The sequence below is a fragment of the Saimiri boliviensis genome, chromosome X (assembly GCF_048565385.1).
Source record: "Saimiri boliviensis isolate mSaiBol1 chromosome X, mSaiBol1.pri, whole genome shotgun sequence".
NCBI classification, from domain to species: domain Eukaryota; kingdom Metazoa; phylum Chordata; class Mammalia; order Primates; family Cebidae; genus Saimiri; species Saimiri boliviensis.
Genome location: NC_133470.1, coordinates 129216059 through 129241011, shown reverse-complemented (window position 1 = coordinate 129241011; position 24953 = coordinate 129216059). Strand labels below are relative to the sequence as shown.

Genomic DNA, 24953 nt, shown 5'->3' with positions numbered 1-24953 from the left:
AATATTGAAACATACACATATATTTATCTAATGCTTCCACAGTACCTGGCACTGCCATAGCTACACAGCTGTACCATACTCACACACCACATTTGCTTCAGAATAGGGTCACTGTAGAATTTATTTTCCAAACCAGGATACTTTTGAGTGTAAAAGATGATGCCCATTAATAATTATTCTGGACTTCCTTTGAAATGCTTCTAAAAATAGATCCTGGGCTAATAGATGGGTAGAGAGAGGATCAATGAACAGATGTGTGATAAAGAAAGTACAGTAATATGCTAATAGAAGATTTTAGGTGGTAGCTACTGTAAAATCATTTTCACCATTTGTGTATATTTGAAATATTTCATGTGAAAATGTTGAAAAAATATAATAACACTGAGACATCACAGAGAAACTGAAATGTTAGGGTCAACCCTAGCTCAGAGCTGCTGTTATTGACCTCAGAAAGAAAAGTATGAGTAGGTAGATGGAGGAGAGAAAGCAGTTTAGCTAAGTGGATGGGTATGGTATAAACGAATAGATGAATTTAAGACCTAGAATTAGGTAACCTGCTTTAACATCAAGACAGTTCCAGGCCAGATATGGTGGCTCACACCTGTAATCCCAGTGCTTTGGGAGGCTGAGATGGGAGGATCTCTTTAGCCCAGGAGTTCAAGACCAGCCTGGGAAACATGGTGAGACCCTGTATCTAAAAAAAAAATTAAAAAATTAGCCAGATGTGGTGGCACATGCCTGTAGTCCTAACTGCTTAGGAGGCTGAGGCCAGAGGATCGCTTCAGCCCAGAAGTTTGAGGCTGCAGTGAGCTATGATTGCACCACTGAATTCCATCCTGGGCAATAGAGCAAGCCCCTGTCTCTAAAAACAAAAAAACAAGAAAGAGTGACATTTCAATTTGTCTAATATCAAGAATGATATAGTTTAGTTGGAGCTTTTGGCCATTCTATTTCAAATGGATTCTAACAGGGGGCAATGATATACCTGAGGGAGGAGAACCATTGAAGAGGAGTCATTATATTAACCCCCAAGCTGGCACTTACGTAGCACCAGGCCTCTGTAAAGCATGTTTTTGGTAAGCCAACCTTTTGGTTTGCTGATTTCAGTAGCAGTAGTTGGCATATCAGGTGGTAAGCATAGAAACATTCATTGAAAATCCCCAAGAAATGCTGGTTCTCTTATTTGTTACTTTGCTTTACATGGCAGATGTGTTTCTGAAGGGAAAATGTGGATTTTAGCAGGGGATGGGATGATTGGGAGAAATACCTAATGTAGATGATGGGAAATACCTAATGTAGAAATACCTAATGCAGATAATAGCATTAGGAGAAATACCTAATGTAGATGATGGGGCGATGGATGTAGCAAACCACCACCATGGCACATATATACCTATGTAACCTGCATGATCTGTGCATGTACCACAGAACTTAAAGTATAATTTAAAGAAAAAAGGCCGTATTTTCCTAAGATCTAACCCAATGCTTCCTAAACTTACCTGCATATTGTAATCATCTGGGTCATTTTATGAAATACTGGTACCTGGGGGTACCCCCATTGGTTTTGATTTATAATAACTGCGTATGGAGTGTGGTCTGGGCATCAGGATTTTAAACATCTCCCAAAGTGATTCTAAAGTTTGAGAACCACTGATTTCACTCTTAAAGATGCTGACAGATCTTCAGTTTGAAGGAGCTCTTGACCATATGGATATCTCACCAGTGAGGCTGAAACTATTTTGGATAGGAGAGAGTTGAGTCCCTTTTTCTAGGAGAGAAGGGCAAGCAAGAAAGAATTATATGAAGTTTTGCTCTGCAGATCAAAATTTATACTACAGCACTACTTCTACCAATTTTCATGTCTTTTGTCTTACCTCCTTCAATCCATAGTCATAAATTTAATAATTATTATACTATGCCCCAAATTTTTCCATCTTGCATATTTGCATCTTAATTTATTGGATTTTCTCAGGTTGAGGTCCACCTGTTGTTTTAGAGCATTATATATCTACTTAGGTCATGTAATACAATACACCTGTTCCCTGTCTCCTGTCATGACTAGTGGTGAAACATGGCCAGATGGGGATGATGAGGAACATTGTACTGTCCTGTTTCACCTGTTAGATGGAGGTGTCTTAGGAAGTGGGCAAAAGTAGTATTTTACTAGAAACTATCAGCAGAAAACAGTAAACAGTCTGTTTTAGGCACCTATACTTTTTTCCTCCCTCGATCAATAAGACCAGTCACTACTTACATTATCTATTGCTTATCTGTAGTTGCCTGCAACAGTGACATGAACATCCTTTCTGAAGAGTCCTAGTATATGTTTGTAGGTCATCAGGGACCTATGACTTGAGTGGTTTGGTTTTGGCAGGTAGAAATGTCATTGGGTAGACAATGTATTTGATTTGCTGGTGGGACACTGATTTCAAAAGTAATTGCTTATTTAATGTAAAATATCAACTGGAGTTGCATTATGATTTTAATCTTTTTGGGAATTATTAGACCACAAAATTGTTGTATATTAATTAGTGTCCACTTTACATTATTTTTAGTATGCCCAGAAAACCATTAGATTTATCTCCTCTCTATATATTTTCAAAGTAATAACTTGAGCCTTAATGGAATTGGAATTCATATTTGAGAAAATGAAAGCTGTGATATTATGAAAACCCATTTATTATATCTACCTTTCCTTTTTGTTTTTTTTTTTTTAATAGTTTAGAGTTATTGCTCCAAACCTAGTTCATTATTTATCAGGAAAACTCAACTCTACTTTTAATTGGCCTTGGCTTTATTCAATCTAACTGTAATAATTTGATTTTTTATATAATATATTCAATCATGCTTTGCCATATGGTTAACATCATTTATACATAAAAGCTACTTGCTGTTCTACCTTTGGAAATCGTTAGAGAATCTCAGTAAGGGTTTTCTAGCCATCTGCTTCCCTTTCAAACCTTGTATGAATGTAGACATCTGCAGTGGTGACTCTAGGGTTATTAACCTACAGTGTCCAGTTAAATGCCCTTGTTCATAATTATCTAGAACTCTCGTCTACATTAAGAAATCACTTCGATTGCTTTGATATCAATGAGTCTTAAAGTGGACATCCTGGTTTTAATGCATGGAGGGATATACCTGTCTGACATGCATCTGTCTTTCCAGTGGGGTACCTTCACTTTAAGCAAGCCACCGTAATAGGATGCAAACTTACCAAACATAATAGTTGTGGTGCAACTAGTCACATTATTAAAGTCTTCCTCACTTTGTTGGAAATAATTCTCCATGGTGGTTCTTTAAATTGGAGTATATTTCCCTAGTACATTTAAATGTCTGTTTATAAATCTGTAATTGACAGAAAATGAAGGAGGTGAGAAAAACAGGCTCAAGTGCTATAAACTACTGCCAACTGAAGTCCAGAAATTGAAACAAATCATCTTTAATACTGTAATATAAATCAATGGGAAAATGATGCAATTTATAAAAACTCAGTTTGGACTCAAATTTTGTGGAACACATTTATTGCCCAGGGTGATGAATATTTGTATTTGTACTGATGTTATTATCAGTATTTTTAAACAAAAGACTATGTCTTTTAGTTAACAATTTAGCTGTTTAAAGGAAAATGTGTAGTGAGATATGAAGTGAACCTATTGTCTCTAGCCTCCACATTCATTTGTAATAATATCTATAAATTTTTATTTGTAATATTTATAAACTTTTCACATTTTGATGGTAATAAACTTAAAAAAATGTCAACCAGAAAGCAAAGAAGAAAATTTAGAAGAACTTTTTTTTTTGTTTTTGTTGTTTCAGCACTGAGGATCAGTGAAATGACTTAACATCCATCAAATGATAAGTTATTCAGTTATGAAAGTAACCTCCAAGTACTGTAGTTAGTTAGGAGCATCTCTTTTGACATTCAGTACAGGAAAAAAAATCACTTTTACATAATGAAATAATATCACAGGTAAGTAGTGAGATTCCTGTAAACCTGTAATTCATGGCACTTTGCACAGCTATCTTGATCTACTGAGTGAATTTGTAAGAAACAGTAAGAGGTAATTTTCTCATTTCGTGTGGAGTTTTTCCATTCTTTCTATCACAAAATACAGATCTCTGAACTAAATTACAGGCACAGAGTAATATTCAGGGTGCATGAGGAGACAAAGCAATTTAGACAGTTTTGTGTGATTAAAAACTGAAGCAAAACTCCCAAGCTTGATAACCACAAAATCTGTTTATTGCCAGCATAATCTTGGCAGTGATAAGTTATGTTCATGTCATTCAGTGTGACAAAAGAAGGGTCAACTACTTTTTCAAAAACATTTTTCTTGCTTTATAAGCATTTGGAAGTACTTACTCCTGTTTCCTCAGGGTTTTCACTGACCTTACATGTTGGGATATATTCTGAAAGTAAGTAACCTTGGGAGGTTTTAGCAGTCTAAAGGAAAGAGAGGGCAAAGCTGGGACAATATTTTCACTGCACTAAAGGGTGAGTGTGTTTGTACACATATAATTGAATTACGTTTCCCTGGCCAATTGTAAATGTCTCAAGGGCAAGGATCTCAGTCTTTGATTTATTTGGAATTTCACAATAGTACAAGACTAACTCATAGTAGTCACTCAGTAAATGTTTATTTAATGACACTGAGAAAATGTGTCACATGGTGTCTGTACAGTGCCGACTACATAGAAAGCACTCACAGTTAATTTTTTAATAGTAAATGAAGTCATTCAGTGCTTGGATATTTTGATTAACTGTATATATTCCAAAGGCATGGATTCAGTTAAAGTGCTCACCACTTCAGAAGGTGCAGCTGATATTTTATCCCCAAATTGTTAATACTTAACTGTTTCTTATCCCCAAGGAAGCTCTTTGACCCATGATGATAGAACCTTTTCAGAAAGAAGGAAAAACTCCATTTGATACGGCCACAGAATCTGGCAGGAGAATACACTTTTAGATTTCAAGGAAAAGTAGGGAATATGGAAGTAAAATGAGTTGAATTTCAAAGAAATTGCGAGTTTAGGTTTAACACATTTCAACACCAGTTCTAGTGTCTCTTCTGAATACAGCCAACCTACTTGGCATCAGTTTATATGATGCCTGTTAATTCTGTTTATAAATTTTGTAGAAATTTAGACAGACAAACCACTGTCAGCTTAGAATTCTGCTTGAGACCAGCTCAAGAGGTTGAGCAGTAGCTGGTATGCTTCATTAGAGGATTTAATTGACCTTGAAATGTAATGAGTTGCGTGTGTTTGTATGAGAGTGTGTGTGTGTATGTGTATACTCTCGTTTTGAGGGGCTGTGTTAGCTCTGAGTATCTCTTTTCAGTGTTCTTAAATATACAGTAATATATATTTCAAAGTTATTATTGCTCTTATGTTCCCTCTTTGAGACCACTTGTTTGCTTCAGACTTTTTTTCTGCCTTTTCTGATTTTGGTTTCATACTCCCTTTTTCTTCTTTTGCATTTTTATTATTCCCCTACAAAGGTAATTGAAATTGGTTTGGAGAGCCTTTTAAGGAACACTTTTCAAGCTCAGAGTTTACCTCCCTGTGGTTGAAAACCACAGTAGAGTAATGGAGGGAAAGTAAACACTTTGGCTTATATGGTAATAACTGCCACTTCAAAAATGTAAAAATTATTAATTCAAAAAGCTTCAAATGCTCTCTGGTCACACAGTGTAAAATTTTAGGACTGCAAGAGAGTTCCGAGAGTTCCTATGGTCATTTGGTACTTCCTGAGCCTTCTGGAAATTTAATAGCCTCTGAGCTTTTCTTTAGCCTGAGGCGCAAAAGGATCCTGCTGCTTGCTTCACTGGGCTTGAAAATAGTGGGCAGAAAAAAATATTGTGCAAACACAGTGTGCAAAGTCTTTCATATACAGATACCTTTGCAGACTTCCTTTCAGTAGAAAGTGTACTTCCTTTCAGTGCTTGGATAGCTTACACTGAACCAATGACAGCCTCTTGTCTACTGCACCTTTAGACCATGTATTTTTAAGATGGGTGACAGGTTCAGAGATATGGGCCCAGACTGGAGAGCTGAGTGAAGAAATCCAAGCCTAAGCAGGAAGCAAGCAGACAGCTTTGGTCTCATTAATGCCTGTTTTCAAGCAGAAAACAACCTCACCTAACCAAAGGGAAACTCTATGGTTCCTGGCTTAGGGAATGCTCTATATTGAAAACCAGAATGCAAGATGCTGAATGAGTGAAAGCGTTTGCTGTACACAAAGGGATGGGTGGCTGGGTGCAGATGGAGACAAGGGGTAGGAAAGGGTCAGACATTGTTGAATATGGATGGGAAAAATGTGAACTGAATGCATTTTGAACAAATTTGATCATTTTAGGGAGAGAAAATAAGAATGACTGCACTTCAGGAGGGAAGAATATTATAAGCTTCTGGTTTTTAATGCATTTAGATGTTTATGAAAATATTTTCTTTATGTTTCTTTTCAAGATTCTGGAAAACAAAGGAATATTTTCAAACTTTATTTATTTTTGCAAATTTCTCCTGGAACGATTTGGCAATACAGGCAGAAGTGTTCTAGGCTTCTCAAAACATAGTAGGTTAATTCTCCTGTGTGACTTTCATGAAGTAATTTATCTTTTTGTGTTAGAATGTACTTATTGTTCAGGCTAGCTGTGAGATAAAACAGTATATGCTGTTTATCCATTTGTTTTGTTACTTATTCAATCAACAAATATTTACAGAGAGCCTAATACATGTGCCAGACACTTCATGTCACAGTTTATTAATTCGGTGATTATTTATTAAGCACCTACTCTATACTGTTAGAGTAGTAAATATAAATATAGTATGGAAGTGTCTTTCTCTCTTTTTCAAATTTCTCATAGTCTCTGTGCCTTTTAAAACCTTATTTTGTACTTCTTTATCTAGATTTCATTATAATTAATTTTAAAATCTCCTTGGAAGTAGGCAAGTTATCAGTTATACATAAATAATATATATATATATATATGGAATCAACTTTAAAAGTGTAAAGCAGTGTGTATATGCGGAGTGGCATTGCTATTTATGGTCACTTATCACCCTTGATGGGGCAAAGATAAACAACTTATGGAAAAGCATAGAGTGACTAGATCCCCACCCCCTCATATAGAAACTGGCATGGCAACAGCTGGATGAATTAGAATGTGACAAGTAGAAAAAAAAAGTGTTTTTCTTCCCTCTAGTCTGTCATTCCATTTTACCAAAGCTGATGTACTTTGGGACAGTGTGATTGTTAAGCCTCCCTGTGGGTTGCAAGTATGCTTTTAACTGTGACTATTGATGCTGCTGCTACAGACCCACTCTGATTTTTTTTTTACATGCATTATGCTGTAAAGAGATTTTTTTTTTTTTTTAAAGAAAGATCCATCTCTAGCGCTCTCCCCTTGAATAGGGTAGATCAGATCGGTTTTGTAGGGCTGAGTTTTCACCAGTACTATAGTTGTACTGGAGTCAAATGCTTGCAGGGAGCCCCTGCTGAATTGTAAATGTACCAATCCCCAGAGTGTAGCTCAGTGTGCCTCTGCAAGCAGTCAGTCGTTTTTCATTAAGCAGTGATTTGATTAGATAAAAATAAAAGTTGCTTGAGCATTCATTTTTGCAGCAATGCATAACAAATTTATGCAAATTCCCATGTCAGTAATCTGCATGCAAAATATAAAAGTGTGATTACCAAACCATGTGCACCTGTATTGAAGTTTAATCAGGTACAAATATTAATCGAACGAATAAAGCTTTTAACAAAAGTCACAGCTGTTTGAGGTTTGTGAAATACTGCAAAAAGAGCTTTAGTACATTAATGATAATTTTACTGTTTTCATATTAAACAAAGTTTTCTTTTAAAGGAAATCCCAAACAAGGCAATTCTTTAGTGGCACTTGGGAAATACAGAGAAACAAGATTGGGCTAAATGACTCAGCTGATTTGATAGTTAAGGTGTGACTGAACTGTTTGAAATATGTAATAGGGAAGAGGTCTTTATTACCCATGCAACAATCTTGCATGTTCTTCACATGTACCCCAAAACCTAAAATGCAATTAAAAAAGAATTTCATTGCATTCTCAAGGACAACTAGAATGATTCTAGGTAGCAAATGGACATTTTACACCTAGCATGGTGTCTAACATGTAATAGATGCTCAGTATAAATGTTTGTAAAACTTACTCCTTCATTCATGTTGATTAATTGTATAAATCATTTAAGACATTGTAAAAGGAATAATGTATCGACTTCCAAGTTTGTAAAGGCTGTGTTTTATATTTTACAATGGTAAGAAGAAAACCAATAATATGTATTGAATGCCAGACATACTATATACATTCTTTTAGTTCAGTCTGCTAACAACTTATATAGTTAATAGCTTACTTTTAGAGATAAAGAAACTGAGCCTGAATAAATCAAATATGTGGCCACAAATCACATAGCTAGTCTGACTGCAAGGTCCTGGTTTTTCCTCTGTGTCACAGAATCCATATTATTCCATTAATTAACTCAAATGATGCATGGTTACTTCTAGGAGAGCACTGGTATAACTTTTGGCTACTTGTATAAAATTTATCTGAGAACCTAAGAATCTAAATCAGAACCCCACAAAACTTTGAGTTAAAGGATGAACTTCCAAATTTACAAAAAATGCTATGATGAAGGACTGACCTCTGCAAATGTGATTTTTAAAATATATTATTTATTTTTTCTGGTCTTCAGAATTGTGATCTGAGTGTCATTGGACAGGAAGGAGGTTAAATAGTGATTTTCTAAATCTCTGTCTCTTAGAATTTGTGGTTGTATGGAATGAGTTAGGACTTTTTTTTTCTGAATCTTGTTCTTTAAAATTGAACAGAATCCCATCTTCATTCATGACAGGACTGAAAGTTAAAAAAATATAATTTAATGCTTTAGGTTTTCCATCCTGTTTGTTTTTGGGAATGAAAGCCCCTGTTTTTTTTTTTGTTTTTTTTTTTTTTTTTTTTTTAGGGGAAGAGCAGAGTGAGAAAGGGGGTCACTTCTGGGCTTAAGTCAGATGTGACTTTCATACCTCAACAGAAATAGTTCATTGAAGTGGAGAAAAAGTGAGAGTTCCAGGATTAAGTTATTCCATAGGCCAGAGTGGTTCACAAAATTTGGAAAACCTGTATCATTCCTTAGCTCAAAAATGCAGCTTTCCAGTCCTTAGATCTAACTGTTTATGCAGGCATGCAAAGCTCAAATTATCTGGTTTCAATTTACCCCTTCCCTTCAGGGAAATCTCTGGTTAGTCTTTACAACAAACTAACACTAACCAGACTATTGTACTTATCCTTTACTGAAACTTTCCTTCTTTGCTCCTGTCGTTTTTCTCCTTTTCTGTCATATTGTCTCTCTACTCCCCTCTATTCCTTACTCCACCCAGAGATGAGTCTTTTTTTCAAGGTCCAACTCAAATCTCATCTTCTCCACAAAGACTTTCTTGAAACTTTAGCTCACAAATTCTTGTTATATGTACTTTTTTTTTTTTTTTTTTTTTTTTTTTTTTTTTTTTTTTTTTTTGAGACGGGGTTTCGCTCTTGTTACCCAGGCTGGAGTGCAATGGCATGATCTCGGCTCACCGCAAACTCCGCCCCCTGGGTTCAAGCAATTCTCCTGCCTCAGCCTCCCTAGTAGCTAGGAATACAGGCGTGCGCCACCATGCCCAGCTAATTTTTGTATTTTTGGTAGAGACGGGGTTTCACCATGTTGACCAGGATGGTCTCGATCTCTTGACCTCGTGATCCACCCGCCTCGGCCTCCCAAAGTGCTGGGATTACAGGCTTGAGCCACCGCGCCCTGTTATATGTACTTTTGACATAACTGGATTTGAAAACTAAGAAAAAACGAAAGTGGGCCGGTCGCGGTGTCTGACGCCTGTGATCCCAGCATTTTGGGAGGCCAAAGCAGGCGGATCCACTGAGGTCGGGATTTCGAGACCAGCCTGACAAACATAAATGAAACCCCGTATCTATAAAAATCCAAAATTAGCTGGGCATGGTGGTGTGTGCCTGTGATCTCAGCTGCTCAGGAGGCTGAGGCAGGAGGAACGCCTGAGTCTGGGAGACGGAGGTTTCGGTGAGCCAAGATCTGCACTGCACTTCAGCCTGGGAAACAAAATCGAAACACCGTCTCAAAAAAGAAAAGAAAAAAACTGAAGTATAATTTTAAAGGTTCAAGGGACTTAAGCTTAGTGGCACAAACGCTGTAGTAAAATAGAGCCTCATCTTTTTATCAATAATATTTTAATAGTTTTATGTCTGAGCACTTATGCATCAATAACAGAACTTTGGATATGTTAGGGAATATTTAAATGGATAAAGTAGAAAGTGATCACTGAAGTCTAATAAGTGATGGATACAGCAACCTAATACTTTTCAAAACCATTCAGGGTATGTTTGACAAACAAGAAGGTTACATAGGAGCTGCATGATTAATGTAAAGTGTTCTCTCTCTAACTTTAGTCTTTATTCTCAACCTTACAAATATCACATACTCAAATACACAGAATAAGAAAAATTAAGGCGGGTGTTGAACAGTTAGAACACGTGGTGGACACAGGGAGGGGTGCATCACACACTGCAGTCAGTTGGGACTAGGGGAGGGACAGCGTGGGGGGGGTAGGGTGGGGAGGGATAACATGGGGAAAAATACCAGAAACTGGTGACTGGTGGGGGTGGCGGGGGTGGGGGGGGTGGTGGTGGTGGTGGTGGTGGTGAGGAAGGCAGCAAACCACCTTGCCATGTGTGTACCTATGTAACAATCCTGCACGATCTGCGCGTGTACCCCAGAACCTAAATAAATAAAACAAAATCTTAAAAAAAAAAAAAAAAAGAAACTTTAGCTCACAGCAATCGTCCTTTATGTGTATTCCTGTAACATTGTCCGTTGTATTGCCTATGCCTTTTTCCTCCCTCCTTCCTTCCCTCCCTCCTCTGCTTGCTTTCTTCCTTCTTCCAACGATTACTTAGACAGTGTCTGCCAACTGGAACATATTTGCTTCTGGGAATACAATTGTGCCTCAAGAAGATACAGGCCCTACTCTTACGGAGGTCACACTTAAATGAAGCAGACAACCACTGGTCAAAGAAACAACCAATTGCTTCCTGAAAGTAAAATAATATGGTTCTAGGAGAGCGGATGACAAAGGGGCCATATAAACTAAGAAAACTGACTTAGGGAAGGGGGACAGGAAATGCCTCCTGAGGAAGTGATAATTAAGCTGAGGTCTAAAGTTTGAGTAGTCATTAACCAGGCTATGGTGCAGAGCCTGCAAAGAGCATTGAAGGCATGGGAATGGCATATGGAAAGGCACTATGGTAAGAGGATGAGTGTACTTATATGATTCTTTTTTTGTTGCTCATGTTTTCTTTCCTCAAACATATTGTACAATGCCTTTGGATGTGAAGGATGTGTTGTATTTATTTTTACCAAATTCTTTTGAAATGACTTTAATTATCATTGAGTCCAAACTCCAACAGGCCCTGAGAAGTTCAGTGGTTTACTGAAGGTCACACACATAGAGACATAGGTCTCCTGTACAACCCCTCCTCATGCTCAGTGTTCTTTCATTGAAATGTTTCTTTATAATTTTGTATAAATTTAGCCAGCATACCTCTGTACTAAGCCTCTGCATGTGGCAGATGGTTGAGAAATTCTTTCATTTACATTTGGAAACTGTGTGATCATGTATAGAATAGAGGAGAGCAGGAAAGTATAGAATCAAAAGATGTTTCATTACGTGGAAAGTTTTATAGGACAAAGAGATACATGTTAGGGAGGACATTTACATTTGTAAAGGACCATGCCAACTAAGCTTTGGAATGCATAGGGTAAAGACTCAATCTTTGAAGAAAATCTGTGTGAAATAAGTGTGAAGAACATTATGATGATTAGAATTCAGAGAGCCTTGTGATTTAATCTTGTTCCAAATACATTTCTTGAAACTGAAAGAAAAAATGATAATAATTTGGTAGTGGCTATATTTGTGTGACAGTTCTAAAATATGACCCAAAATTTTTTTTTGCTTTTATGACCACCGACAGGTATGAGCTTACGACCCTTCCACTTGAATCTAATTGACCAACAGAATAAAGTGAAAATGACACTACCAGTTTCTGAACCTAGGTTTCAAGAAAATGACAGCTTCTACTACTTATTCACTTAGGAATCTGATTCTTACACCCTAGCCGACATGCTGTGAGAAAGCCAAGCTCCCCATGGGAAAGCCCATATGGAGAACAACCATGACCTCTGGCCCACAGTCCTGGGTGGGCTTCCAGAATCTAATTATAAGCCATGTGAATGAACCATCTTCAGAGTAGATCCTACAGTCTTCAGTTGAGCCACTCCAGCTTAGAACTTAGCAGAGACAAGCTGTTTCTGCCAAGACCTGCCAAAAATTAAAGATTTATGAGTAAAGTAAATCATTGTTGTTCAAAGCAACTATGTTGTAGAGTGGGTTATTTGGCAGCAATCGATAATTAATATATTTGGGGAGATCATTCAGATCTGCTGAGCAATGGAAAGTTAGAGAGATCTCAATTCTTATAAAAAAGGCCTTCAATTTTAGAAGTAGAAGGCAAATTGAGGAAATCAAGAACAACTTGATAAATGGAAACAACACCAAAGTAAATTCATCAATTGGAGCAATTATGGAGTCCCAGGGAAATATAGCAGTAAGGATTTTACTTAGAGTGAGTCAGTAGATGATATAGGGAAACTAGACAGCAATATTAGGATTCTAGGGGAGCAAAGTTAAGAAATGTATGAGAAGGAGTAATTTAAGAACTTACCAAATATAGGACAGGGCCAAAGACCAGGCCACCAGCAGAGATGTAAATACTGAGGTCCTTGAATATCTGGCTGCACCTGGTAGTGTCTCTTCCTCAACCTGACTCTGGCTTGAAGTTTAGCCCCTGCATGCCTAGCCCATCTGCTTCCCTACAGGGTCTTGACACATACTATGCCAAGCACCTTGGGGGCACTGAGGGTTTCAGTTTACAGTCCATATATCTAAGTTTGAAAATTAATGGGAAGATAGTGAATAGAGTCAATATATTTCAAAATAGCATGTCAGATATGGAATTAAAGTTTGAAAGTGTAGTTTACTTATACATGTAATTCTCTTTCATTTACATGCAATGTCATTTTTTTCATGACATTGGAATTGACCAATGTCAATTTTTCCCCTTATGGGATGAAGATGAACTCATGTAATTTAGAGTTACAGTTGAGCATAAAACAAGTCCAGAGAACAAGAATTCTTAGCTTTAAAACAGTGGAATATATGTTCCTTTGAGCTTTTGGGTGAAATTGTCATGACTAAAATTATGAATTAGATACAAAATTATACCATGTCTGTTACCAAGTAGTTCCTGCCTTTGATGAGCCTATTCATTTCAGCAGGCGAATATATAGAATATATTAAGACAATTGAGAAATGGATAATGTATAAATGCATTACTGTGAACAAAATGGTTTTATGTTTGATGGCTAAACTTCCATGTTTGATTAAGTTGGGCTTTGGGACATACAACCACTTCATTTGTCATTTGTTCAGGAAAGTTTGGTGTTAGCCTGATAGGCAAAATGGCTGCCTGACTAGGAAAAAGGCAATGGAAGATATAATTTTTGAGAGTACTTTGGAAGAATTGATTCTTCTGAGAACTGGATATTTATACTTTTCTGAGTCTTGCTCACTAGTGAAAGTGCTATTCTAAATGGAGTGCTTTACAGATTCCAGACATATGCCACATTCATGTTGTCCAGATGATGAATGTGACTTATTGATAGTCCACGCTTTGTACTACTTGAGATGGTAGTTCTTTTAATAGCCATGATGTCATTGAGATGAAACTTAGTGGGATAGATGTTATTAATGGTCACTATTCAGCCTTTTATTTGCAATGAAGCCAGAGGGCAGTTTGAGAGGGATGAGGTCAGCTTGAATCACTGATTCCCTTGAAGTCATCTGTGTCTTCCCATTTTGGGATCCTGTGAAAAAACAGAAGCCAAATTGAACACCACCACATTTTGGATGAGTTTCCATTTGAGGAGCTCCAAAAACTCCCACAAGTCAGATTCAGAAGAGTTTTCAGGAGATTGCCAAAGACTGTGCAGTGTTGCTGGCAGGAATAGAAACAACAAGCAGATGTTTTAGCAGAGTGGAGCCCATTCTGGGAAACTATTCCTGGGCACTCAATGAAAGAGACTGGAGAGGAGGTTAGTTTAGAACAAAGATGAGAGAGCCTGACTTGGGCGTGTACTTGCCTAAAAATAGACTTACAAATTTAAGAGTTCCAAGCCCCTAAAGTAACTTCAGATGGATATAGTTGCTAATTAATCTCTTGAACTTCACATGAAAACTCTGTCTGGCACTGTAATCTTGTGACAACTTGCTGTTGTTATGGTACTGTGTTAATTTGGTTTGGCTTTCTTTTTTGGAAACACACTTCTCCCTGTGCTTATCACAGTTTTCAAAAACCCAAATTAAAAAAAAAATAAAACCCAAATAGTTAAAAATTCATAGCTGCTTTCATCACCAGCTGGTTGCATGACCTTTGGTAAGTCTCCAGCTTCACTTTCTTCCTATATAAGAGGGAGAAACTAAACTAGATGGTATTTTAGGTCTATTCCAACTCTCCAATCAGTAATTTATTTGAACACAAGCTATAAGATCATGAACCCGTAAATCCAATATTTATAAAATTCTCTCCTCATTTCTGACCACTGATGAAAATGGGAGGCATGTAGAATTCCTCAACAACTGGTAGATTAATCACTTTAACAGTAAGACAGAGCTCTGAGTGTATAATTTGCATGTATATCATAGCTCAGAGATATATTTGTTCAGTAAATATTTATTGAGCATAAACTATATGGTAGGTGCTGTGCTAGATGCTGGAAATACCACAAGGACCAAAACATATGGTTCCTGCCCTCAGGGAGTTTAAAATCTAGTTGAGAAACCACAAATATTAAATAATGTAATCATATGACTTTAAGTGGGACTCATTGCTAAGAAAGTGAGTAAGAGTGAACCTGGCCTAGTGGGGAACAGGGGTTAGAATGAGGTCATGGAAGATTTCACTGAACATATTTCAAAGCATTACAGGACTCGATACCAAATAAGTCCACATGGCAGACTTGATTATTGAACCAGTTGTTTTTGCTCTGTTCTATGACTCTAACTCCAGGCAGCAAAATCAAAATCCTCACTATTAGTCCAAAATGGACTTGGGCTAGAACATGTAGATAAATCAGGGAAAACCATTGTTTGTTAGCAGAAACAAAATTCAGAGACCACATTATGTCATAGCATCAGAGGGATCTTTCGTATGCCAAGGTTAATGTGAAAGCATACTTATTTTTCATTTGCCGCAAGGAGTATAAGATACACTATAATCTTGTGAATACTTGTGGACTGAGCCCAGGAATTATGACCTCTGTTTAAATCTCCTTATTTAACATTTCTGGAAAATATGAAAAGTAATTGAGGTGATCCAGGGGAAGGGTTTAGCACAGTGCCTGGACCTAGCAAAACTCAATAAATTTATCAATTGTTTTTTCTGTTAGTATTTAACAAAACAATCATCTCCATCTCTGTCTTTCTGAGTAGTACATAAGAAAGTTACCAGTTATGAAATGACAGTTCTTCCTTTTGCTTTTTATCCTGAATAGTGTAAGTCAGCTTGATCAAGGAAAAACAGGGGTGAAAGCTGCTAGGACTTCCTGGAAAATTTCTATGGAATGGAAACAATTCCTGTTATGGTTTTGTGCAGGAAGAGGCTAAAGCTAATTCAAAGGAAGGTTATGAACTAACTTTAAAGGCACTGAAGTTGCTTACCATTTAAAATAATGTTTTGGTAGTGGTGATAATGTTTGTGGGTGTGTGTGTGGGTGTGAGTGTGTGTGTTGGGGGGGCTCTAATTGACTTTGAAAAATTACAAAATATATATTTGATGATCATTTCTTGGAGTTAATAAGTAGGGTTGACTTACTGTGACAAGAGCACTGCTATCCTTCTTTGAAATCATGGCTATAATTTAGTTTCCTGGTACAAACTTTGCTCATGTTACCTTCTCAGTATGTAATCACTCACGATGGCAATCATCTATTTGAGTCATGTCACATGATTTAGTAGTGCTTGTTACTATCTGAGAAAATATTTAGCATTTAGCTAAGTATAGTTCTTTCTAGGTATACTATGGACCTCTGTTAGGTATACTATGAAACAAATGAATGTAACTAATAGAGTTTTTTTCCCTCAAAGCAGTTGTGGCTGCATTTTCTTGGTATAGGCTCATGGTTATCTCCATATCTGCAGTTTTGCTACCAAATGCTTCTCTTTAGTTCTTGATTAAACATGGTTCTGTATTCCATTGTAAAACAGGGGGATCTTTTCTTGTAGGGGGATTGCTGGTGTTCTAGCCCTTCAGATTTGTTTCTCCTGCACAGATCCTTTGACCAGGTCATGGCCTTTCCACATGGATCATGGCTATAACTTTGCTCATGTGCCCTGCATACATAGAATGATTTCCCAAATGCTTCTAGTCTAGATATGTTCCTCCTAGATGCTTTTACCCTATCATTCAATTCCTCTTCCTGTCCAAAGTGCTTATCAATGATTCTTAGGCTATACTGGGCTTGTCTACTAGAGTGTAAGTTTCTAAAAAGGAGGCCCCACAATCTCTCTTGTTTTTTTTTTTTTTTTTTTGGAGAGCCCCTGATCTCCAGTCCTAGCACATAGCTGAGCTTCAAGAAGATGCTCTATAAGTACTTAATGACTTAAACCCTGTCCTCTGAGACATTTCAACATGACAAAACACAATGGAAGATCAGAAGAAACAATCTGTACAGAGGATTGGTATCATAATCTCTTCACAATTAGATATATTTGGGGAGAGGAAAAAGCACACATTTCAGATCCTTGCCAGCCATATCCAAAGAAAACTGTTGCTTTATTCTGATCCCCAAACCAAGTATGGGACCTCAGACAGCTGGGTTTGAGGTACTCTAAGGTTATGAAATCAGTGTAAACACTATTTAGAACATTTGAATATTTTTCTTTGGTCCTCACACCTCAGGATTCCCCAGTAACTTATGTACTAAAAATAGGAAGGCCAGAAAAATTGATTTGAATTTATTGTCCAATGAACTTGCTTTTGGTTAATTTAAAGAGAGTAGTTTAGAAGGTAAGTTTTGTCACACATTCTGCATTCCTTGACCTAAAGTCTCCATTAGGAACATAAACAATATAACTATATATAGTGTGTTTTCAAACCACTAGAAATGACTCTAATGTGTGAATACAGGGTATAGTTTAATTTCCCTTTGTTGAGTCAGAGGCGCTTCAAAATAAAATATATGTAGCTGAAGGATATTAAAATATTTCATATGCATGTATTTGTGGCATATTTCTTAGGGAATTTTATCCCTTAGCAAATCTAGCTAATTGTTTTTCAATTTCTATGGCTTAACATTACCTTTCCATTTTGTTGTTGTTATTGTTTAGGTTTTAGACTATTCGTTTCCACAAATCATATTTTATTTTAGCTTAATAAATAAAGAAATTGAGTTACTTCAAAGCACATTATGGATGTCATTTGGTAGCAGTGGATAAGTGGAAAGTTAAATGACTTGCTCAAGGTCTAAAAGAAAGTCAGCAGCAGGATGGAGACAAAATTTTTGCCATTTTTGCCGTTTCCCTGTCAGATTCACTCTGCTAGTAAAACTTTTTGCAATGGAACAGTCTCCCAGTGTTTCTAAGGAGCCAGTTAATTAATCAAATAAAGAGAATGATCATTGGTATTTTTTAAATGTCCATCTCTTTCACATTTTTCTCCTAAATCCATTTTGAGTGTGGATCAAGGAGGTGGTTTTCACGATTTAAATATGATTGGCACCACTGCTGTTAAATGAAAATGTGGCTTCTGGGTATTGAAATATAATTTTTATAATTGGTAATCAAAAATCTTGTTACCATTTGTGCCCATTTCATGAGAAGTTCATAGTGCTTTAAAATGAACATTGACTAAATAATGAAGTGACTGGAGAGAGACCACTTACAAAATTGGAGATAGTGATTGGAGGCAGTTGTGGCAATTTCTCTGCCAGGCTAGAAACATTCATTAATGAGCTAAGAGGGCTGGAGAATTCATGAAGGTCAGTGTCACAGATGTTTGCTCCCATTACAATGAAATTGGTAGGCCAATGGATATGATAATATGATATTTATGATTGTATCTGGTTATATTATTGTAGAAGCTAGATCTTCCTGCTATGGAAATAGTTTAGCACTTAGAATGTGTTTTTAATAAAATACTCATGTGCAATGGCATTTTATATGAATTATAAATTTTAACCAGTAGACTGAATTGGATAGGAAATACAAAGGCGAATTACTTTCAGATAAAAAAGAGTGTCAAACATGAGTTTCATTAGCTAATTGGTAGTATAACATGCTTGTTTCCCTTGAGCACCTGGAGATCAGACCAAGCTACAGAAATGTTGAAGTTTAAACTAGCATTGAGTATACTATACTATACAGCCTGAGTGATCACAAGGTTTAAGAAACCAGGACACAATGTATAGCCTCAACAAATCATTTAAAGTATTATTACTTAAAAGCTCATCTAATATTTGATTTTTCCTTCCCACAATCTATGGGTTTATAGCAAACCTAACAAAATCTCTGAAATGATCAATAGCATCATACCCGTGATGTCTTGTAATAGATGCAATAGTTTGGAAGGAGCGTATCACAATAATCTCTTCTATCTGGAATGGCAAGGGGAAGTTAGACAGCTTTCCCATAGGTTACTTGTTTCATTGGTCTTGTGGCAACCCTGTGATACTGGCAAGGACTATTATCTCCATTTTGTAGGCTAGGACATTGACGCTCCAAGAGGTGGAATGTAAATGAGAGTCAAAATGTGAACCTATCAGAAAAACAAAACAAAAAATCCCAAAGTGTGTCATATACTATGCTTAGTATCCAAGTGACAAGATAATATACACACCAAATCAACAAGCCCTGCGTTTACCTATACAACAAGCATACACATGTACCCCTGAACCTAAAATTATAAAGTTAAAATTTTTAAGAAATGTGAACCTAGATGTTCTGCCAAGTTCAGTGTCCATTCTATGATTCATGAATAACATGAATCACAGAATTGTAGCTAAAATTCTCAAGTAAAAGTTATGCTGTGGGTTTGTCATAAATAGCTTTTATTATTTTGTGATACATTCCATCGATACCTAGATTATTGAGGGTTTTTAGCATAAAGGGCTGTTGAATTTTGTCAAAGGCCTTCTCTGTATCTATTGAGATAATAATGTGGTTTTTGTCTTTGGTTCTGCTTATGTGTTGGATTACGTTTATAGATTTGCGTATGTTGAACCAGCCTTGAATCCCCGGGATGAAGCCTACTTGATCGTGATGCATAAGCTTTTTGATTTGCTGTTGCATTCGGTTTGCCAGTATCTTATTGAAGAATTTGGGTTGATGTTTGTCATGGGTATTGGCCTGAAGTTTTCTTTTTTAGTTGAATCTCTGCCTGGTTTTGGTATCAGGATGATGCTGGTCTCATAAAATGATTTGGGGAGATTCCTACTTTTTGTATTGTATCATACTGAAAGGGCAAAAGCTCAAAGCATTCCCTTTGAAATCTGGCACTAGATAAGGATGCCCTCTCTCATCACTCCTATTCAATATAGTATTGGAAGTTCTAGCCAGAGCAATCAGGCAAGAAAAAGAAATAAAGGGTATTCAATTAGAAAAACAGGTTGTCAAATTATCTCTACTTGCAAATGGCATGATTGTATATTTACAACACCCCATCATCTCAGCCCAAAATCTCCTGGAACTGATAAGCAACTTCAGCAAAGTCTCAGAATACAAAATCAATGTGCAGAAATCACAAGCATTCCTATACACCAATAAAAGACAGAGAACCAAATCAAAAGCGAATGTCCATTCATAATTGCTGCAAAGAGAATAAAATACCTAGGAGTACAACTAACAAAGGATGTAAAGGACCTCTTCAAGGAGAACTACAAACCACTGCTCAAGGAAAATAAGAGAGGACACAAACAGATGGAAAAACATTCCATGCTCATGGTTGGGAGGAAGAATCAATATCATGAAAATAGCTATACTGCCCAAAGTAATTTATAGATTCAATACTATCCCCATTAAGTTACCAATGATCTTCTTCACAGAACTGGAAAAAAAAAACACCTTAAACTTCATATGGAACCAAAAGAGAGCCTGCATAGCCAAAACAGTCCTAAGCAAAAACAACAAAGCTGGAGGCATCATGCTGCCTGACTTCAAACTATACTACAAGGCCACAGTAATCAAAACAGCACAGTACTGGTATGAAAACAGAGACATAGACCAATGGAACAGAACAGAGCCTCAGAAGCAATACCACACATCTACAATCATCTGATCTTTGACAAACCTGACAAAAACAAGCAATGGGGAAAGGATTTCCTGTTTAATAAATGGTGTTGGGAAAACTGGCTAGCAATGCACAGAAAGCAGAAACTAGACCCCTTCCTGACACCTTACACTAAAATTAACTCCATGTGGATTAAATATCTAAACATAAGGCCTAACACCATAGAAAACCCTAGAAGAAAACCTAGGCCAAACCATTCAGGACATAGGCATAGGCAAGGACTTCATGGCTAAAACACCAAAAACAATGGCAACAAAAGCCAAAATAGACAAATGGGGTCTACTGAAACTCAAGACCTTCTGTACAGCAAAAGAAACAATCATTAGAGTGAACAGGCAACCAACAGAATGGGAAAATTTTTTTTGCAATCTACCCATCTGACAAAGGGCTAATATCCAGAATCCACTAAGAACTAAAACAGATTTACAAGAAAAAAACAAACCCATTCAAAAGTGGGTGAAGATATGAACAGACACTTTTCAAAAGAAGACATCTATGAGCCAACAAACATATGAAAAAATGCTCACCATCACTGGTCATTAGAGAAATGCAAATCAAAACCACATTGAGATACCATCTCATGCCAGTTAGAATGGCGATCATTAAAAAATCTGGAGACAACAGATGCTGGAGAGGATGTGGAGAAATAGGAACACTTTTACACTGTTGGTGGGAGTGTAAATTAGTTCGACCACTGTAGAAGACAGTGTGGCAATTCCTCAAGGACCTAGAAATAGAAATACCATTTGACCCAGCAATCTCATTACTGAGTATATACCCAAAGAATTATCAATTAGTCTGTTATAAAGACACATGCACACGTATGTTCATTGCCTCACTGTTTACAATAGCAAAGACTTGGAACCCATCCAAATGTCCATCAGTGATAGACTGGATAAGGAAAATGTGGCACATATACACCCATGGAATACTATGCAGCCATAAGAAACAATGAGTTTGTGTCCTTCATAGGGACATGGATGAATCTCAGCAAACTGACACAAAAACACAAAACCAAACACTTCATGTTCTCACTCATAGGTGAGTGTTGAACAATGAGAACACTTGGACACAGGGAGAGGAGCATCATACACTGCAGTCAGTTGTGGGGGCTAGAGAGGGACAGCGGGGAGTGGGGAGGGTGGGGAGCAAAAACATGGGGAGAAATATCAGATATAGGTGATGGGGGATGAAGGCAGCAAACCACCTTGCCATGTATTTACCTATGCAACAATCCTGCATGATCTGCACATGTACCCCAGAACCTAAAGTACAATTAAAAAAAAAAAAGTTATACCAGTACTTTAGTTTAGAGTCCTTTTAGATTTTTGTTTTCAAATGTTTGAAAAATGCATGGTCTGAAAAATAACATCTGTCCTCCTAAGTCCCCCTCAAACTGCCCCAGTAGGACTATTACAAGGCAAGATTACTAGACTAGATGTTATCAGGATTACTTTGTATTAAACCCAGAGCAGGTAGACCTTGATTTAACTAAATGCAACGCAACCAAACCCAAATTTACAACCTAAATAAAATGCCAAAGAGTTGCTCTAAGTGACAATTTCACTTGTGTATTTTAAATCAATTAACAAAAATGGATAATCCATCTCTGGGGACTTTGAGGGAAACACACGTTATGTAAAACAGAATTCACCTACAGTATGCAAGAGTCATGTGAAAGTGACAAATCAGGTGGTTGTTCAAACTAAATCTTACCTCATGCTTGTGTAAGTTTTTTGTTATATCTAGAGTAATAAAGCACTCTTCCCTAATAGTCATCCAGTGCCATTTGGCATCTTGTTAATTACAAATGATTGTGTATTTTTATATTAAAGCAGTGTCCAACAGATTTAATTATGTGTGTTTGTATTGGGATGTACAAGGAAATGTGTTGTTTAGAAGGAATGTAATGTGAGGTGTCAGGTGACAAAAAAGATGCTTTCTAGTGCTTTTCACACACCTTATTCCTTGTTCAATATAAATTTCATTTAACTTGCCTCCAGATAAAGCCCTGAATATCATGCAACACGATATAGAGATGTTCTCATAAAGTAGTTGTCTTTTAGACTGATCTTGAAGTATATGGAGTCATTTTAATAGCGACTGGAATTTAGGTCTGGTCCCAGAAAAAGCCCAATTAAAATTTTATTGAAGATGGAGTAAGTCTTTGTTTATTCATTGTACTAATGTTTACTGAGCACCCATAACATGTCATACACTGTTCTAGGTGCTGGGCATATACAAGTTTAAAAGCTTGGAAAAAAATATCTGCTCTCATGTCACTTACATTTTAGTGGAAGAAATAGGCTATTACCAAGGTAAATACATAGAATATATAAAACTTGTACGGAGTGGGAATGATCAAAAGAAAAAAGTGAAGGAAGGGTATTGAAGTTTATAGATAAAGTTTTAGTTAAAGGGGCCAGAAAAGACCTCACTGAGGAAGACTTCACATGAAGAAAGTGAAGGAACTAGCCATATGGATATTTGGGGGACAAATATTTCAAGCAGTCAAAACATCAAGTGCAAAAGTCCTGAGATGGGAGCATGCCTGGAGTATTAGAGGAAAAGCAATGAGGCCAGTATATTCAGAAGGGAATGAATGTAGACAAGAAGAAAAGAGATGATGTCAGAGAGGTAATCAGGTAACTGGGTAGGTCCTGATAAAAATCTTGGTCTTCTATCCAAAAGAAAGAAACGGAGAGAGTGAAGCTCTGACTTGTGTTTTAACAATAACATTCAGATTGCAATGATTACAGTAGACTGAAGAGGACAAGAGAAGAAGCAGAGAGAACAGGAGGCTACTGCAGTAATGCTGCTAGTGAAAGAAGATGATGGTCCTAGCTGGTAATAATCAGGGTAGCGTTCTCAAGATTTTCTGACAGACTGTGGGATATGAGAGAACAAAAGGAATAAAAAGTTTTGGGCCAAATGCCTGCAAGGATGGCATGTAAGTGTTGGTGAAATGGGGAAAGCTGCAGGAGATTTGGGATGTGACAAACATCAGGGCTCTGTTTCGAGTTATGTTCGGTTTGAGATGCCTATTAAACACCTAAGAGAAATGTTGTAAAGGCATTAAATATATGAGTCTGGAATTGAGGGAGATATTTTGGGTGGATATGTAAATTGAAGACATAAGTACATAGGTGGTACATATTGACAAAAGGAAGATAGGAAGATGTCTGGTGACATGAGAAAAAGGTTGCAAAGTAGTGTGTATATAATAATGTATTTTCTTGAGAAAAATGCTATAGAAAGAAGAATGGAAGTATGTTTGCCAAAATCATCTCTGGGTACTAGGAATATTGGTGATTTTCATTTTATTATTTTATGTTTTTCTAAATTTCCTGTATTTAATGAAAATGGATTACTTTCATAACTAGAAAGTAGAGTAAAACAATAAATACTATTAAGAGGACTTTTATCTAGAGTTGTTCTCCAATGGCTAAAATAAAACATTTATTTGTGTACAGTCCCTTCCATATACTTACATACTCAGATACCCATAGTGATAACATACTGAAGGAAGGTTATTTGAATCAAATTACACATGACATGATTGGGGCTTGCCATCAAGGACTGACAACACAGATGTTCCTGTCCTTACATGGAGCTGAGTTAATATAACTAGATAAAATGTGCCTGGACAATAAAGAATATGAAGGCCTGGGACAGTTAAACTCTACAGGACTACATGCAGCCAGAATAGATTGATACCCGTGGGGCTGAGTCAAAAAAATCACATCCTTTGGGAAAAGAGAATTAATTGAACCCTTGTTCTACCCTCTTATGACATTCTTTTCCCTGAAGGACTTTTGCCTTCATTCTCTAACAGCTCCCATTCAGGCAACAGATTATCTGCTAGTTCAGCAAGCTACTCTTAAATGTTAATAACTTATTCTTGGCCAATTTTTCACACATAGGAAAGTGTATCATATTATCATGTTGAGTTTTAAAGTTCAGATAATTCCTATTTTTTTCCTTTTGAACATAGAAGCTCTAACGGTTCTCTTTTGCATTCTCTTCATCTCCCCATTTGATTATAATAAGAATTTCCCTCCCCATTCTTTGGTGGTGACTCAGACATAGCTAAAGGGGGCTTTTCTCAAACTTCTTTTGGAAAAGAGAAAAAAGTCAGTGTTTGGCCTGAGGTCAAACAGAATATTTTAGCTAAGATGCAGGATGGTTGATGCAGTTATGAGTGACTGAAAATGGAATTGTAATGGAAAAGGCATTTGCATTTTGAGCTGTGGCATTTGCTACTATGTTAGCACTTTGTTAAAAGTGTGTAAATGCATGGTAAGTTTTTAAGCAGAAACTTGGAAAATTGGTACAGAAATGTATTTTTGCATATGCGTGCCTTTTCATTAAGCAGTAAGTATAATCCTCTCCCTGATGACCTGATGATCTATTTTACTTCTTTTTCTTCCAAAGAATACCCTGACCCAACTCCA

At 36.8% G+C, this 24953-nt stretch overlaps 1 protein-coding gene across 1 annotated transcript in view; it reads left to right on the top strand.

Annotated features, from left to right (window-relative positions):
- IL1RAPL2 (interleukin 1 receptor accessory protein like 2) overlaps positions 1 to 24953 on the top strand; it is a 1129803-nt gene that overhangs the window by 129156 nt on the left and 975694 nt on the right. The window lies entirely within an intron of this gene.